The following is a 14,955-nucleotide window of genomic DNA, read 5'->3' as shown; positions in this document are numbered from 1 at the left end:
AGGGGGAAATCTTTGACTAATCAGAAGTCAGAACTCTCTGTTACACATTTTTAAAAGATGGTCAAAGACCTAAGCAGCCTATGAACAATCAAGTGAACAAATGTTTCATAAGACATTCTTGAAGTGATCCTCGTGTGTGAGAAGTTAAATCTTGTAAGCCAAGTCTCAAACGTTCTAAAATATCCAGCCCCCATATGGCTTCTGATTGTTTAGATATGTATCAAAAACAAAGCTAGAGTGGAATAAAATTGTACATTAATTCTTCAAAAGCTTGTAAAGATTGCATAAAATCACATAAGCAAATAGTCATCACTAAGGACGAATCACTAACAGCCAAGAACTTGGATAAAAGATAAGCAGTCAGCTGATCAGAACAAAAGATTACATATTTCTAGAAAGATAGGATGAAATGCAAAGAACAGAATTAACTGCCTTTATAGGATAACTCCAGAAACCTCTAACCTCCAAAGCTTCCTGTTCTAGATTAATAATTTATAAGGAGAATCAGAATGAATATAAAATATAATTGAAGAACATTTTTCCTCTACGTGCATTATTTGTGGAAAATACTCAAAAACTTGTAAGTCTTCTAAAATAAAAGAAGATTTGAAAGCTATATAAAGAAAAATGCTGGGGTAACATTCTAGAGAAACCATCTGAGCTCTGCCTAGAATAACTGTAGAACTTGCTGACAAATCAAGTGCTTGCAGATATAAAGTTAAGAAGTGCTGCAGAATTAGAACAGTTCTCCACCAAAAAAGAAAAACAAAAAAAAACAACAAACCAAAAGCAACACAAATCCTCTGAAGAAAATGTTTTAAAGATTAAAAAAAAAAGTGTTTCTCTTTCTCTAGACAGGAAATCTGACCAGACGTGGCAAAAAGAAAAGCTAGAATTGTCCAATTTTATGATACATTCATGAAATCATTGCAGTGCTTCTCAAGAAGCCCGCCATCCCACTGATACAGACACATTGTGAATACAGATTCTACACAGAAACCAAATGGCTATATTTTTGCAGACAGGTCCACACAGCTGCCAAGCATATATTAGCAGACACAAAGTCATTTCCACACCATACAGCTGTTCCCTCAGCAGGTAACTTCTGCTGACAGTAACTGCTTTGTACTTAAATAACAGGCACAGTATTGCATCGAAGTTAAGATGCTACTCATTTGCTCTTCCCTTTTCTTTTTTTTCTTTTTTTTTTTTTTTTTTTTTAATAACTCTGTCTTCCCAGAGATTTCTAGCAACACACAGCATGTTATTCATGAGGATTCAGTTCTTCATTTCCCCTGTCAAGCCAAGCAGAGGTACACATGGCATAGAAAGGCTAACAGTGACATTTTCTTCAAGAACTCATGAAATTGTCCAAGTTAAGTGTTTCTGAAGTAGACAATCTTTTTATTTTGGGGTCCTACTTTGTACAGTTCAACAAGAAGAAAAGAAGTGTCAGATGAAAAGCAAAACAGGCAGACTGACAAGGCAGAGCTCTGGAAAACTTTAAAATTCAGAGTTATTTTTACCTTGGAGAGGGAAAGAAGAAACTGAAAAGAAGTGGCCCAAGCATTTTGCAATATACCCTGATACAGCAATGGACCCTGTCCACGACTAGAGTTCTGGATACTTTCTTCATCCCCACAATATCTTGGTCTACTGCACACAGACTGATATTTCTAGAGGATCAGAACATAACCTCCATAACTCAGACTTCAGGTAAGCCAGAGACCTTTATTCGCTGAAGAACTTGTGAACCCTAACAGTACAAAGGAATTTATAGAAGTATCAGTACTGTCCATTTTCAACTGTTGTAAAGGCTAGTTTGAAGTTAGGGGATGTTTACACAACAGAATTCTACTCTCTCTCTCCTTTCCGCTGCATCTTCCCATATGACATTCAAGCAAGCAAACTGTCTTTATCCCTCAAGCAGGCAGCAGTTCTGACCGATTCTGCTTCCTGCAAGCAGACACTCTCTTTCCCTCACTGTTCTTTCAGCTACATCTCCTAGGCTGCTACCATACAAAAAAGGATGAAGTAGAGTCAGGACAAAAAAGCAGTCTTCTGTTGCTGCCACAATTGAGATTGTTTAACATGAGAAAGAGGGAGAAAAGAGAAGGAATGGAATTAAGACTCTACTCCTCTAAGAAATATACATCTGCCCATACGATTAAAAAAACCCTAGCCATACAGTACTCACCTGTCAAATGAACATGGCTTTTCTTAAGGGTTTATGTAAGTAATTATAAATCATACAATCATAGAATTGCTCAGGTTGGAAAAGACCTTAAAGATCGTCAAGTCCAACCACAACCTAACCGTACATCCCTAACCCTAACAACCCTCCTCTAAATCATGTCCCTGAGCACCACATCCAGATGGTTTTTAAATACATCCAGGGATGGTGACTCAAGCACCTCCCTGGGGAGCCTAAATGATGACTCTAGCTAACAATACTGCAACTCATCATTGGCATGTGCCTAGCTCACTGTAAGTTACCAGCAGGCATAACTTCTGTGGTGTCATTAAGTGCAAAGGAGAGAATCCTGATTGGGCCACATCATATGCTAGTCCTAATGCTAATAAATCAACCAAATTTTGCATTAGTAGTCCCTACAAACATGAATATGTGAAAAGCTCAATGTACAGACAAAAAAAGCCCAACAGAGCAGCCATGAAAGACTGAAAGAAGCTTGACGGCAAATACAGTACAGAGCTAGACAGCAGAGTCAAATCACTTTTAATTGCAGAATATAGAGACTACAGAGGGAAAAAAAAAAATGGAACTAGGAAGGACAAGAAATTCAGTCTTGTAATCTCACTGTGAACAGCTTTGTCTCATCCCTCCTCTCCAGATACAGTAGATAACCTCAGTGAAAAAACAAGAAAATGTTCAGACATCAAAACTTCAACTGCCAAAATTTTGAGACAAACTAAATGCTGGCCACAATGACATCTCCCATATCACTATTTTGAACCTCTTAACATTCATTAGAGTAGTATTTCCAAGCAAATAAGCAAAACAAGTAAAATATCCACTAGTTAAAATCAATTTGCTGAAACTTAAAACGACAAAATATTAACATTTAGACCAAGAGCATGTTGCATTTAAATCCAGTCAAGCGTGACAAAATGTGGGTTGTTTTCAGAAAGAACATCCAACACTTTGAGCACTTCTTCATAAAAAGATAACATTATCAATGAAGGAAAACATAACAAGCAAGAGGCCTACATCAAACAAAGATATTATATTTAAAGCAGCTCTTGGGTAGCACTACTAAGACACCGCAACCACAACATTTGTAGAGGAAATTCCAGTTTGGTAGTCCAAGGGTTAAATAGGTCCACTGAGGAATGCAGCACAATACAATGAGGAATCTGAGGAATACAGTGGAACCATTTTGCAAATTCAGCTATAACTTAATTGGGGACTACAGTATTTGAGTAATGCAATTATTTCATACTTTAATTTGTAACTTAAATCCTAATTGTATAGTCTCCTTCAAAATTCTATGTTCCAATTTTTTTTGAAATTACTTTACAGTAACTTTTCTTAGAAGTTTCTTCTTCCCTAAATAAACCAGAATATTTTCAAACAAGAAAGACTAGGGGTGCTTGAGAAGGCTATATCAAGTGCTTATTGTGGTTAAAGATTCACCAACAAGCCAGCCTCCTGCTTTGAGAAAAAGTTATGCAGCAATGCAACAACATCAACCAAGGAACTGATACACCAGAACAACAATCACAAACACTTCTGGATTGTCAAACACATCAGTTCACCAATACTTAGCCAGACCAAAGTATGCAGAACAATCAAGTATTGTCCAACAGCATCTATTTCCACACAAATGTGTTACCTGACTAAAGTCACCACCAGAGACAACAGCCACAGAGCAGCTGACTAGGCTACAGGGAAAGTAACAGCAGGGAAGCTTCTGCTAAAAACACCATAATAAAATCCAGAAATAAAAGCTGTAATCCATCTTTTTGTTGTTCTTGATGCTGATTTCCTATTTTGAGTAGCTAACACTGCTTAGCAGTGGTAGGTATAAATTTTGAACAGATTTCACTCCCTCTCCTAAACTGCTTAAGACTTTCTTTTGAAGAAATGAATTTAAGATATTTAAGAATTTAAGATTTTTTTTGACCCACACCAAATTAAAATGTTATGAAGTTGTCTGGAGATTCCCTTAATCCTGAAACAAGCCCCTTCCCTCTTTGTCCCAACAGACCTGAACTGCAAAGTTGTCCCAAATGAGTTCTCTGGACTAAGTCTGTGAAAATCAACTCTATGAAAGTTGCCAAATGGCTTGTAGAAAGAAAGAAAAAAAAAAAAAAAAAAAAAAAAAAAAAAAAGATGGTTTAAGGAGAAACTGACTGTAGGAAAAAATAAATAAATAATAAAGCCAAACAGGCTTAGTTGCTGTTCACATATAGGTATGTTGCTGTTAGAAGCTATGGCCCAGAAGTTCTGTGTTTGAAGACCAATCTGAATTCTTACTCACTGACCTAGATCTCTTGTCAAGATTTCACATGGATGAAGTAGAATTTAGGAGAACTGAAGATGCAGTGCTCTATTCACATGTAGAATTTTTCTCTACTAGAGGAGAACAATACTAACTGATAAACTAGTCTTGTGTAAATAGTTAAAGAAATTAATTGGTTTCAGACAACTGAACTGGTCCCCAAGGGACCTAAGCGAGTAGAAAAATAAATACTAATAGCAACTTAGCAGTACACATGCAATCTCTTCACTCTATGATGCATCCAAAACGGACAAACGTCACCAAAGTGTCAAAAATTCCTGGATCCCATTTCATACTAACCTCCTCTGCAGGTTTACAGCCATCTGGATGGTCCACAAGCACTGGTGGTGAAATCCCACTGCACTGCAGTCAAGCGCTTGCGGTAGGAACCACAGAGTGGCAAAGTGATCTAGGTCATTCTGACATGAACACAGAACCACAGGTCTTCCATCCAAAAGGTCCTAAGGCTGTCCTAGAGAAGAACAGAAATTCAGATAAGTTCCAAATTCAATTCTGGCAGAGCATGAGCTAAAAGGGGAAGGTCACAGAAGCTTTCCAACTATTTAAGACTTCAAAATCTAAATTTTTGTACAAGGAAGGAAGAGCCAAAAGACTGCTGCTAAAAAGAGCCTGCGAGGAAAACAACATATGCAGGGTAGAGTGGAGAGGTGGAACAAGTCATCAACATTTTGTAGCCTTTCAGATGATATGATTTGAGTAGGAGGACTGCCTGTCCTCCTAAATAAGCAGTTATCTATTTTTGAGTTCTATATATGTCGCCCTCTATCCAATCATGAACACTTAGCACAGCAAACTGGGACTTGTTCTCAAAAAGGCTAGAACACAGCCTCTTCATGGCACACATTTACACGAGCAGCTCCCTAGCAGATCGCTCATTTGGGCTACATTTTTCCAGCTATACTGTAACTCAGAGATGTCGTTTTTCTTACACTCTTTCATCTCTCGCCCACAATTAAAACATTTGCGTTCATAATGACAACTTGGGAAGAGAGAGGGAACATTATTAATCTACACAGCCCTGATCCTTACAAACTAATGTATTTTCAAATATCTCTTGGAACGCGACACCTGAAAAATGATGTCTGAGGCTTTCCAAGCGTTAGAATTTTAGCACCACTGAAAGAAGCAATTCCCTCCAATCTCCTCCTTCACTCAGCTAATGCAGCAATGTCTGAAGAAAACTCTAAGCGGTTTAAAAGTAAACAAAGCATCTCAACAGATGCAAGAAAGAAAATTTTCCAGTTTTTAATGCAAGTGTAACTCATATATGCTTAGGTAATAATTGCCATGTATTATGAGCTTATTTGTTGTATTATAGATGAACCTTCTAAGTTATTCAAGTTCGTTGTTCCATCTGTTTAAATTGATAGCTCTCTTGTATTGCCTATTCCAATGCAAAAACATATACAACAGAGAAGAAAATTAAGATACTAGCACTACATTAACATGACAGTATGGATGAAATACTTGATAAGATAAGCTAAGATTGTCAATAAAAGATGTTTGACAACTGCTGAATCTAAAACATTATTCCTTCACCTGCTTCAATATGGGGATAATACTTCACTGTTTCTTTTTTTTTTTCTTCTTCTTATCAAAGCAGAAAAGACAAATGCTTCAACTCATAGTTTTTCTCTGAATTTGAGAATAAAGTCCCAAAATATTGGTAACATACCTATTCTATCAGTCTGTATTTAAGTAAGTCTATATTCACAAAAGGTGCAGTCTAAGTTTTACAAGAAATGGCTGAGGATCTTCCATGACATTTTTTTTTTAAAGTAAATATCAAAAAAAAAAAAAAAAAAAAAAAAAAGGAAGTTTCAAAGGGCCAGAAGAAGAATAAGGGCTCACAAGACAACCCAAGGCACACCCAGCAGGACACCCAAAGCCTGACTGCTGTCTTTCTGGAAGTATTAAGATACCATGACACGAGCTTAAAGCCTTTTCTTTGAGTTACAGAAATACTAATTCATTCAATCATTCTTTCCACACTTACTATCTTTCCTAAATCTCCAGAAAAATTAACTGTGCTTACAACTTTCTTGAAGTTCAATGGCCAAAACTGATCCAGCACCTCCCCATAAGCACAATAGCAGGAAGTTTTGCCCTACAGATTGCACCACATTCTGTTCAGACCAATAAACACACACCGCCTTGTCTTTATAAGCAAAGCTGCATCATGAATTCATAACCCACAGTTTGTCCTAGACTGGGGTGGATGATAGGCTGGAAGGAACTGCGCCAACAGTTCTCCCTCTTCTATGTTAATTTTTCCTAAACATGAAACATTTCACTTATTCTACTAATCACAGCCTATCCTTTCAAGCTATTTTTTTTTTTTACTCAAGATTCTTTGGTATTGCCATCTCAACTTTAAATGCACCCGCATTTATTCTCCAATGCCAGTTGTCCTGAAACTTCATTATCCAGTTCATGAACATGAACAATAACTGAAACAACTTCTGAAAGAAAGCCCACAGAATATCCTCTCCCTTCTGAAAATGAACCACTGAAAAACAACACTAGCTTCTGCTAACCTAATGATTTCACACACTTCTTAAAATAGCTTTTTTTTTTAAAAAAAAAAAAACATCTAGGCTACATTTCCTCAGCTTGCTCTGTCAGAGTATTACATGTGGCTTTCTCTAGTCCACAAGCTTCCTGTTGCAGACGCAGTTAGGTTGGTTTGATTGTGTCTCTGAGCTTCACAATAAGGCTCTGAAATTTGCTTCCCTAAATTGCGCAAAAAGAAGACTGTCTTACCTGCAACGTAAAGAGAAATCAAGCTGAATCTGCACTGTGCCTTTTTAATTCCTTGATGTAAAATCTAAGTAATTGGGAAGCAGTGACGATCAGTATACACTACTGCTGTAGACAGGAAGTGGGTTAGGAATCACGGACACCAGAAAATACAGGTAATGCATCCAGCACCACAGTGGTTAGGACTACTTATATTACGGTACCAGATACGTAGCAGCATAACATGGTACGGAACACCGATAACTCAAACTAAAGTTTTGCTTCAAACCCTGCATGCAAGTACTATACAGACTTAAAATGAAGTTCTTTGAGTACTTTTAGCATTTGGAAAAAAAAAACAGCAACCAAGCAGCTTCTGCTTGTAAGAAATTCTCACATTACATTCAAGTATTTAAGAGAAGCAACCAATGACACACACAAAAACAGAGCATACAACACATGCACCATGGCTTTATTCTATAATTCTCCGTGGCTATACTTAATGTTGTATGAGAAAATATCATTTCCACTAAAAAAGGTTCATTCGATAGATTTAAACATCCTTCTTGCACATAATTTTTCAAAAAATGATTCACTGGCATCATTTACATTATAATCAGCAAATAACAAATACATGTATGTTTTCAAGAGGTGTAAAGTACATGCTGCTATCATACTATTTATGTCCCCAGAACTTGGAAAAAATTGTCAAGGAAGCAGTCACTTCAATCAGGCTGACACCTGAAGCGATGCCTTCACTTTCCTTGGCTGTCATCAGTAGGCTGTTCACCAACAAAGCAGTCATTCTGGCAAGCACAGCCTTGCAAATAGCACAGCAACGCCCTCCTCTCACAGGCCCTCTGTCTTCTGTTGTTTGAGGACACTGCCTCAAAGCAACTTGAGCCAGCCCACGGTTTTTTTCTTTAAGTAAATATTATTTTTTTATAAGTCAACTGGAAAATACACTCCCATCCTCAATCAAAACTATAGCAACACTCATTTTCGCTTTGCTGAGAGTACCACATTCTTGGAAAGCACAAGTGAAAAAAAAAAAGCAAGACAATCTACTGTTCTCTGCAGCAAACTGTCTACTATCATGCTCACTGTCATTACTAGCAAATCTCTCTGGATTTTAAGATATACTATTTTCATAGCTATAACAGTACTGACTCAGAATTGTGTAACTGAAAAGCTATCACAGCTGCTCTCCAAAAAGCCCAAGAAGAAACAAACTATGCTCACGACAGGAGCAGCACTACAGCTTGTAGGGTTGGTGGAAGATTTTCTTAACTTTCAGGACACAAAAGGCTAGCAAACCGATGAGCACAGACGGTTTATTTTGACAGCACTGACGTATACGAGCCTTAAGCACAGTGCATCAGTGGCGCTGCAGCATGCTTACTCTCAGCAGGATCATGAACAAAGAGCCGTGTGTTGGCTGTGGGGAGTTGGCAGCTCCTCTGCACCTTCCCTTGCTCACCGGGAACACTGCCTGCGTTGTTCCACGTGCTGCAAATCCACCAGCAAATCCCGAGTCATACAGGGGACGCAGGACGCAAAGGGCACCTCTACTCCCTCAGCTGACAAAGCGTTCACTGGGGATGAAAAGAAGAGAGAGGAAATACAATTTACAGTGGACCTGCTCTCCCTGTGCTCAGGTGGGACTAGCAGCAGATGGCTGACTGACATTTCAGACAACACACTTCTTGCAGACTGACTTTGGACCTCAACAGCAACTGCTTTGCCACAGGAATCACAAGAATCTCATGAGACAGGGTTTAAATTGCAGGTGGTACTTTGTGGAGTAAGGAACTGGACTCGATAATCATTATGAGCCCATTCTAACCATATTCCACAGTTCTACAATATAAGCAAATGCCGAATTTACACAGTGCTTCTCAACATTTACAAAGGATCTCAATACCATATTTTCCCATGAAGAGTACTAAGCAGTACAGTCCCCAGTGTAAAACCACTGCTTCACACATCTAATTGTCTGCATGCATGCTGAGAAATCATTCCTCCCAGCACTCTGACATAAAAGACAAGTCTACTTTCTTAACCTTAACTGCGAGAGAAATATTAGTATTAAAGAGTACTCATTCTAAACCACGTTATTTATGACTATACACATAGCTACGAAAGGCTGTTTATATATTTACTAACTTAGGAACCAAATCTAACTACAGAAAGACTCTTAAGAGAATACTTCCTATTTCACTTTAAAGATATAATTAGAAGTTGTGAAAAGGAAAACAGTGTTCTTGTCCAGGGTTTTATGGCGCTCTATATTATCACACATTGGAATGTTAGTCCCTGAGGATGTCATGGAAATATTAGTCATCTGTTCAAGAGGCGAACAAGCAGATTGTTACTCCAAGGTCCAAAACAGCACAACCGCTTATTAGGACTTTAACTCAAGGAACAGTATGTTTACAGAACATAGAAGTCAATCTTGAGAAAAAAAAGAAATCATCTGTGAAAAATTTCTGTGCACAGAGCATAGAAATAGGGCAGACTCCTCCCTACAAAAAGGTCCAGGCCATGGACCCAGTTCTCTGAGAAGTTTAGTGTTTCAGTGAAAGAAGTCATGGGGAAGGAAGCGTATGGGAGCGGAGAAGGAACGGTTTTCTGCCTTCCACCAGACTTTAAAAATTCCACTAAGACCGTCTGTCAGTGTCAACAGCAGCAGTCTACGTGCCCCAAAACAACAAACTGCTTAAGTGAGCATATGTCTTCATACACACAAACACCAACCCTCCCACAGAAACTCCAGTTTCAAATATCTTCATCTGCCTCCCAGCAAAGTTCTCCCGCATGCAATACTATCAGAAATTTGGCTGAGCCAACAAACGAATATCACTTCCCATTTGCAAAACAGGGAGATCACTTTAAAAGAAATAAATTCCTTCCGTTCTTCCACACACAAGCAGGCAGACAAACATTTACTGGCTTCAGGTGAGACAATGGTCCCTTTTTCAGGAAGTTCTGTTTACCACAAAGGAACTCAGGAAACATAATGTTATCATGCTTCAAAAACAATGGATGCACTGAGTAACACTGATCAGAGCTTCTTGTCTGTCCATCTCTGTGCAGCCAGTAACAGGTAGCTGCAGCTGAACGCTGGGAGCTATTAACACTGTCATCACAAGGACAAGGAAACAGCAACAACAAACCCATGAAGTAGCCCTTCTAAAAAAAGCACTGCTGTTTCAATGCAGCCTTTGGCAGTGCTGCAATCCAGCACGCAGTTTCCCAAAATCGTGCTGCACATCTTTAAGTTCCTTCCTAGAAATAGTGCATTTCCCTCTGTTTACTAATTGCTGAGCTAGCCAGCTGTTTGCAGTGCCTCTCATTTCTATATTTTTATTATGTGCACAAACGCAAGAGGTACTCCAGTAACCAGGAAGAAAAGTGTGCAGTTTACATACACATCGTGCTGAAAATCAAGAAACAGGAACACTAAAAAGCTCAAGGAAAACAACAGTATGTCCCACTGTACTCAAACACTTCTCAGACACTGCTACATCTAGACACAGGTTAAAGCCAATTTAACATAGAGATGAACTGTAGTCCAGAAACATTTACAATCTATGTCACAACCAAAAGAGGGGAAAGAACAGCCAGGTAAAAGAAAGAGGAAAGACTGTTCATTTCAGCAGCAGCTTCTTCAGTTTCACAATCTGCCATTGCTACTGAATTACATTTAAACAAGGCTGTTGCTTGGTAATTCTCCCCTATTTTCTCCAATTCTTTGTTTTCCAGTTATTCCAATTTCCACGGTGATTTAAATGCCCTTTGGTGGCTGCTATGGACCAGAAACACTGTGAATTACATCACAACAGCAAGAGGGAAGGATTACTGATCTGTTACCTTGTAGACTGCTTCAGATTCTGAGAAACTTTCACTGCTAGCAGCTTCACCTAGCAGTTTCACCTTCAGCAGCTGTTCTGACAAACCCAACCACTTTGCATTTTCCATAACTGGAAATACATCAGTTGTATAAACACTTGCTTCACCAACGCACTGGGCTTGTTCAAGGCTAAGGAATATTTTTTGTTTGAACGTTCTGCGAATGGATGCAATCAGAACAACCCACATGGAAGCTTGTCCTGGAGTACAGCAAAAGCTAGGTTGCAATGTGAAAACATGCAGGATGTCTAAGTTTCAAATCCGTCCTCAAAACTGAGGTCACTCAAGATAAAATAACCAAAGTTCTGAGACTAGGTTAGGTACTAGGCACTAGGCTAGGTACATGCTATTTCATATGGGAAGATGAGACAGAATGAAAGATGACTTGCAGAAAAAGTACACCTGAACATTTCATAGCAGGTATGTTATACCATAGAACACCTCAGCAAGTGCACAAATTAAAGACAACACTTCTTATAAATATAGCTAAATAAGAAACAGTGTAAATATGAATGCTCTATGTCTGTTCACCATAGTGTTCTTAACTTCTTTAGAAAGATGGGGAAATCTTTGGATGTACTGTCTTAAACCACTTAGTCCAAAATGCTTAGGATGACATCAAGAAAAGCAAGCAGGACATACCCCAAAATTTCGAGTGCCTCATGGTGCACCAAAACAAAGCCTTCCAACTCAGTGGCATTTCAGTTCAACCGTTAGACAAAAGAAGATACACAAACCACTTCTTAACACAGGCTCACATGGAAACGATCAACTAACCTTTCGGACACATCAGAAAATGCACTCAATTTTTTTTAAAGAGACTCACATCCAAATCATCATTAGTAACCAGAGAAGCAAAGCCAGCTGAAAAAGCATTTTTAAGACCCTCATCTGCAGCTGAAAATTTGAGGCTTGCAATTAGCCTTAAGTAAGGCTCCCAACAAAACAGAAGTCTACTCATCAAAATACCTAGGCTGGATTTCCATGGTACAATGCATGAATATTTAGCCTTGAATTACTTGGATATAAAATTACTAAGAGCCAACTTCAGTAGCAGCTCAAGTGCTCTACCAGCTTCCAAAAAAAAATAGCAAATGCTGAGGACAGTTATTTACTTTGCAAGCTGAAGTGTTCTACAAACCAAGTATACTCAAACCACTGATTTGTCAGCATTGTTCTCAGATGTGCATCAAAAAGTGTTCCACACTTCAAGAAAGTAAGTTCTGAACCAACTCTAAATAAAAAGATGATGAAATATAACACTTTCAGCAATAGCTTTATCAACCTTCCATATCCCTAGGAAAAAAAAAAAAAGAATACAGAACAGAAAATTCAATTGTATTTTTATACCATTTTAACAACATTCTACTTATCAAGAATGAATGCAGCAAATAACATCCCAGAAGACTAAAACTCAGTCATATCTTCAGCACACACAACAAAAAACAGAAAAGTATTTAGAAAATGTGCCAATTTAGTTTCTTATATAATTACCTTGTCTGTCTGGTCTAAACAAGTACTATTTTGCTAAAGAGATGCCCTATCTTATCCAGGCACATCAACAATCTCATCCACCTCTTCGAAGATTAGTCCAGCCCACCTCAGTGCTGTAACAGTGCACCCCATGCTGTAAACCAAAGTGCAGGATATGCTGGTAGTACGTTTTATTGGAGTATGCAAGTCCCTCCTATTTCATGTAAAGATTCCATTGATATTTTCCTGAAAACTGCAGCTAACTTTAGCCTGAATTACATCCAATTCTCCAGTGTTTAGAGCAATTACTTCAATTCTTTGTTTCCCAGAAAGCAAGCAAGCACTGAAAGGTGAAGAACATTTAGTCTTTTGTCAGTGAGTCAAGAGGGGGCAAGAAAGGAGGTCAAACTGATTTTTTCCTATCTGAAACTGGCTAGACAGGTTAAACATACCAGTCAAAAATTATCTACCAATAGGGAGATTCTCCCCACAGTCATTACTTCTATAGCCTAATAATAGTTCTGGGATTTGCAAATTCTTTTACTAATTAGTCTGCTCCACAACCATAGCTGTCACTATTAGTCAAAACAGCTAGTGAGATACCATTTGGCCATTTAACCAGTTTTTCTGTTATTCTCAAGAGCAAGGAATCTATATTTTATTCTCTTCCAACTCTTCTGCTTCCCCTTCCTTACTGATCTTCTGTTGCCTAGCTTCTATTCACTTATACTTGGAGCTGCTACTTGCTCCCCTCAGGCAACACATTAAAATGGAGTCCCCCCAACAACGTTAAGCAGTTGCAGTAAACTAACAAGTTGAGCAGGGAAATGTCACTGCTTCTTTCACAATGCCCAGGGCAGAGATCAGAGATCGTAGCTTTAGGCTCATCAGTGGGACCTTCTCACAGAGATCTCGCTTCAAAGCAGTGCAGATGTTACCAAAGTCTGTGACTGCCCGCTCTCCCATTCACTTTTAATCATTTAAAAATGATAACATCACTTAGGACACCCAGTCCTAATTTTTCTCGCTTCAAACATTTACTTGAAGCAATCTACTTTTTTGAAGTAGCCTTCAACAAAGCAGTGTGTATAAGTAGCTGCCACAGGTAAGAAGTAAACCTTCTACTGCAGCAAGGCATGGTTTAACTGTAATGGAGGAAATGCTAGCACAGTGAATTGAACTTTGGTCACTTCTTTTCCTCATGATATTCAGAAAAATCCAGATGATTACACTCCCTTAATTGCATCATCTTACATACTTCACACGTATGCATAGTACATTAATCTTATCTTCATCTTGCCTACAGTATGCTTTCCTGCTGTTCTTTGTTTCTTCAAGAGAAGAACAAACAGAGATACCTACCAAGCAGATACTGTATAAGCAATATCTCTTTTCAAAGAGCAAAATCCAAACAAACGCCATATATATATATACAGGTTTTCAGTAAGTTCATAAGAAAGCTATGAAAGCTCTGTGCTGGAGAGAACAAACACTACCAACTATTCATTAACATAAGCCAAGTGACTTAAGCTGTAGGACCATATTCTTCTAGAAAACCTAGTCTGTAGCAGCAGCTGGCCAGCTTTGTAGGTTTCGTTGCAAATTTAAAAGGACCAGCTGCAGTAAAAGCAGCAGCAAACTGAAAAGTATCTTATGGAATGTTGATGCTTAGAAACAAATGAGTCCACCTGCAAGCAGCCCTTGCTAAAGCAAGCTATCCTACCTTCTGAAAAGCAGAACTAGTGATCTACTCTCCCACAGTCATCAGCAATAACCTCACCATCTTGATGCCGGCCCTTAAGAGCTCCCTTTATTCCCCAGTTCTCAAAACCTCCATTCCCCACACAACGCTATCATCTCTCTCACATGCCATGGTTTGTTCGGAGGTTTATATATACCATCCAGTCAGCCTAAATGTAAAAGTATTCACTGGTGAACCACCAACCCATGAAAAAAAAAAAAAAAAAAAACCCAACAGGCAAACAGGCAACCCTCGTGCTTAAAACCCACAGCCTCTTTACAGAGCATTAACGCTACTTTCTTCTGCGTCAGTACCAATTTTATCCAAATTCCTGTCTACTTGCTATCTGTGGGACTTTTGCCCTCTTACTGAGACGAAAAGCAGCCTAACAAACCAAGGGTGAGAGCCCATGGGGGAAAACGAGTGAAGGACTGAAGGTGAGATCAAAGTGCAAATGGCAACTCTTCTCCTGCCAAAGAAATTTTGATGCCTTGACGGGGCAAGCATTCATCAAGAACTGTTGTGTTTTTACAAGAAACAGCACAA

At 38.6% G+C, this 14,955-nt stretch overlaps 1 protein-coding gene across 2 annotated transcripts in view; it reads right to left on the bottom strand.

Moving 5' to 3' along the window:
* Positions 1–14,955, bottom strand: part of GALNT1 (polypeptide N-acetylgalactosaminyltransferase 1) — a 73,973-nt gene that overhangs the window by 48,989 nt on the left and 10,029 nt on the right. The window contains exon 2 of one of the 2 annotated variants that reach the window (XM_048938664.1): positions 4,824–4,995. The gene's annotated coding sequence lies outside the window, so the exon portion shown is untranslated. The remainder of the gene's footprint in view (positions 1–4,823; positions 4,996–14,955) is intronic. The other variant, XM_048938665.1, reaches the window with a different exon arrangement.

Source organism: Lagopus muta, chromosome 3, assembly GCF_023343835.1.
Source record: "Lagopus muta isolate bLagMut1 chromosome 3, bLagMut1 primary, whole genome shotgun sequence".
Classification (NCBI taxonomy): Eukaryota; Metazoa; Chordata; class Aves; order Galliformes; family Phasianidae; genus Lagopus; species Lagopus muta.
The sequence above is the reverse complement of the archived record's forward strand: the minus strand, read 5'-3'. Positions and strand labels throughout refer to the sequence as shown.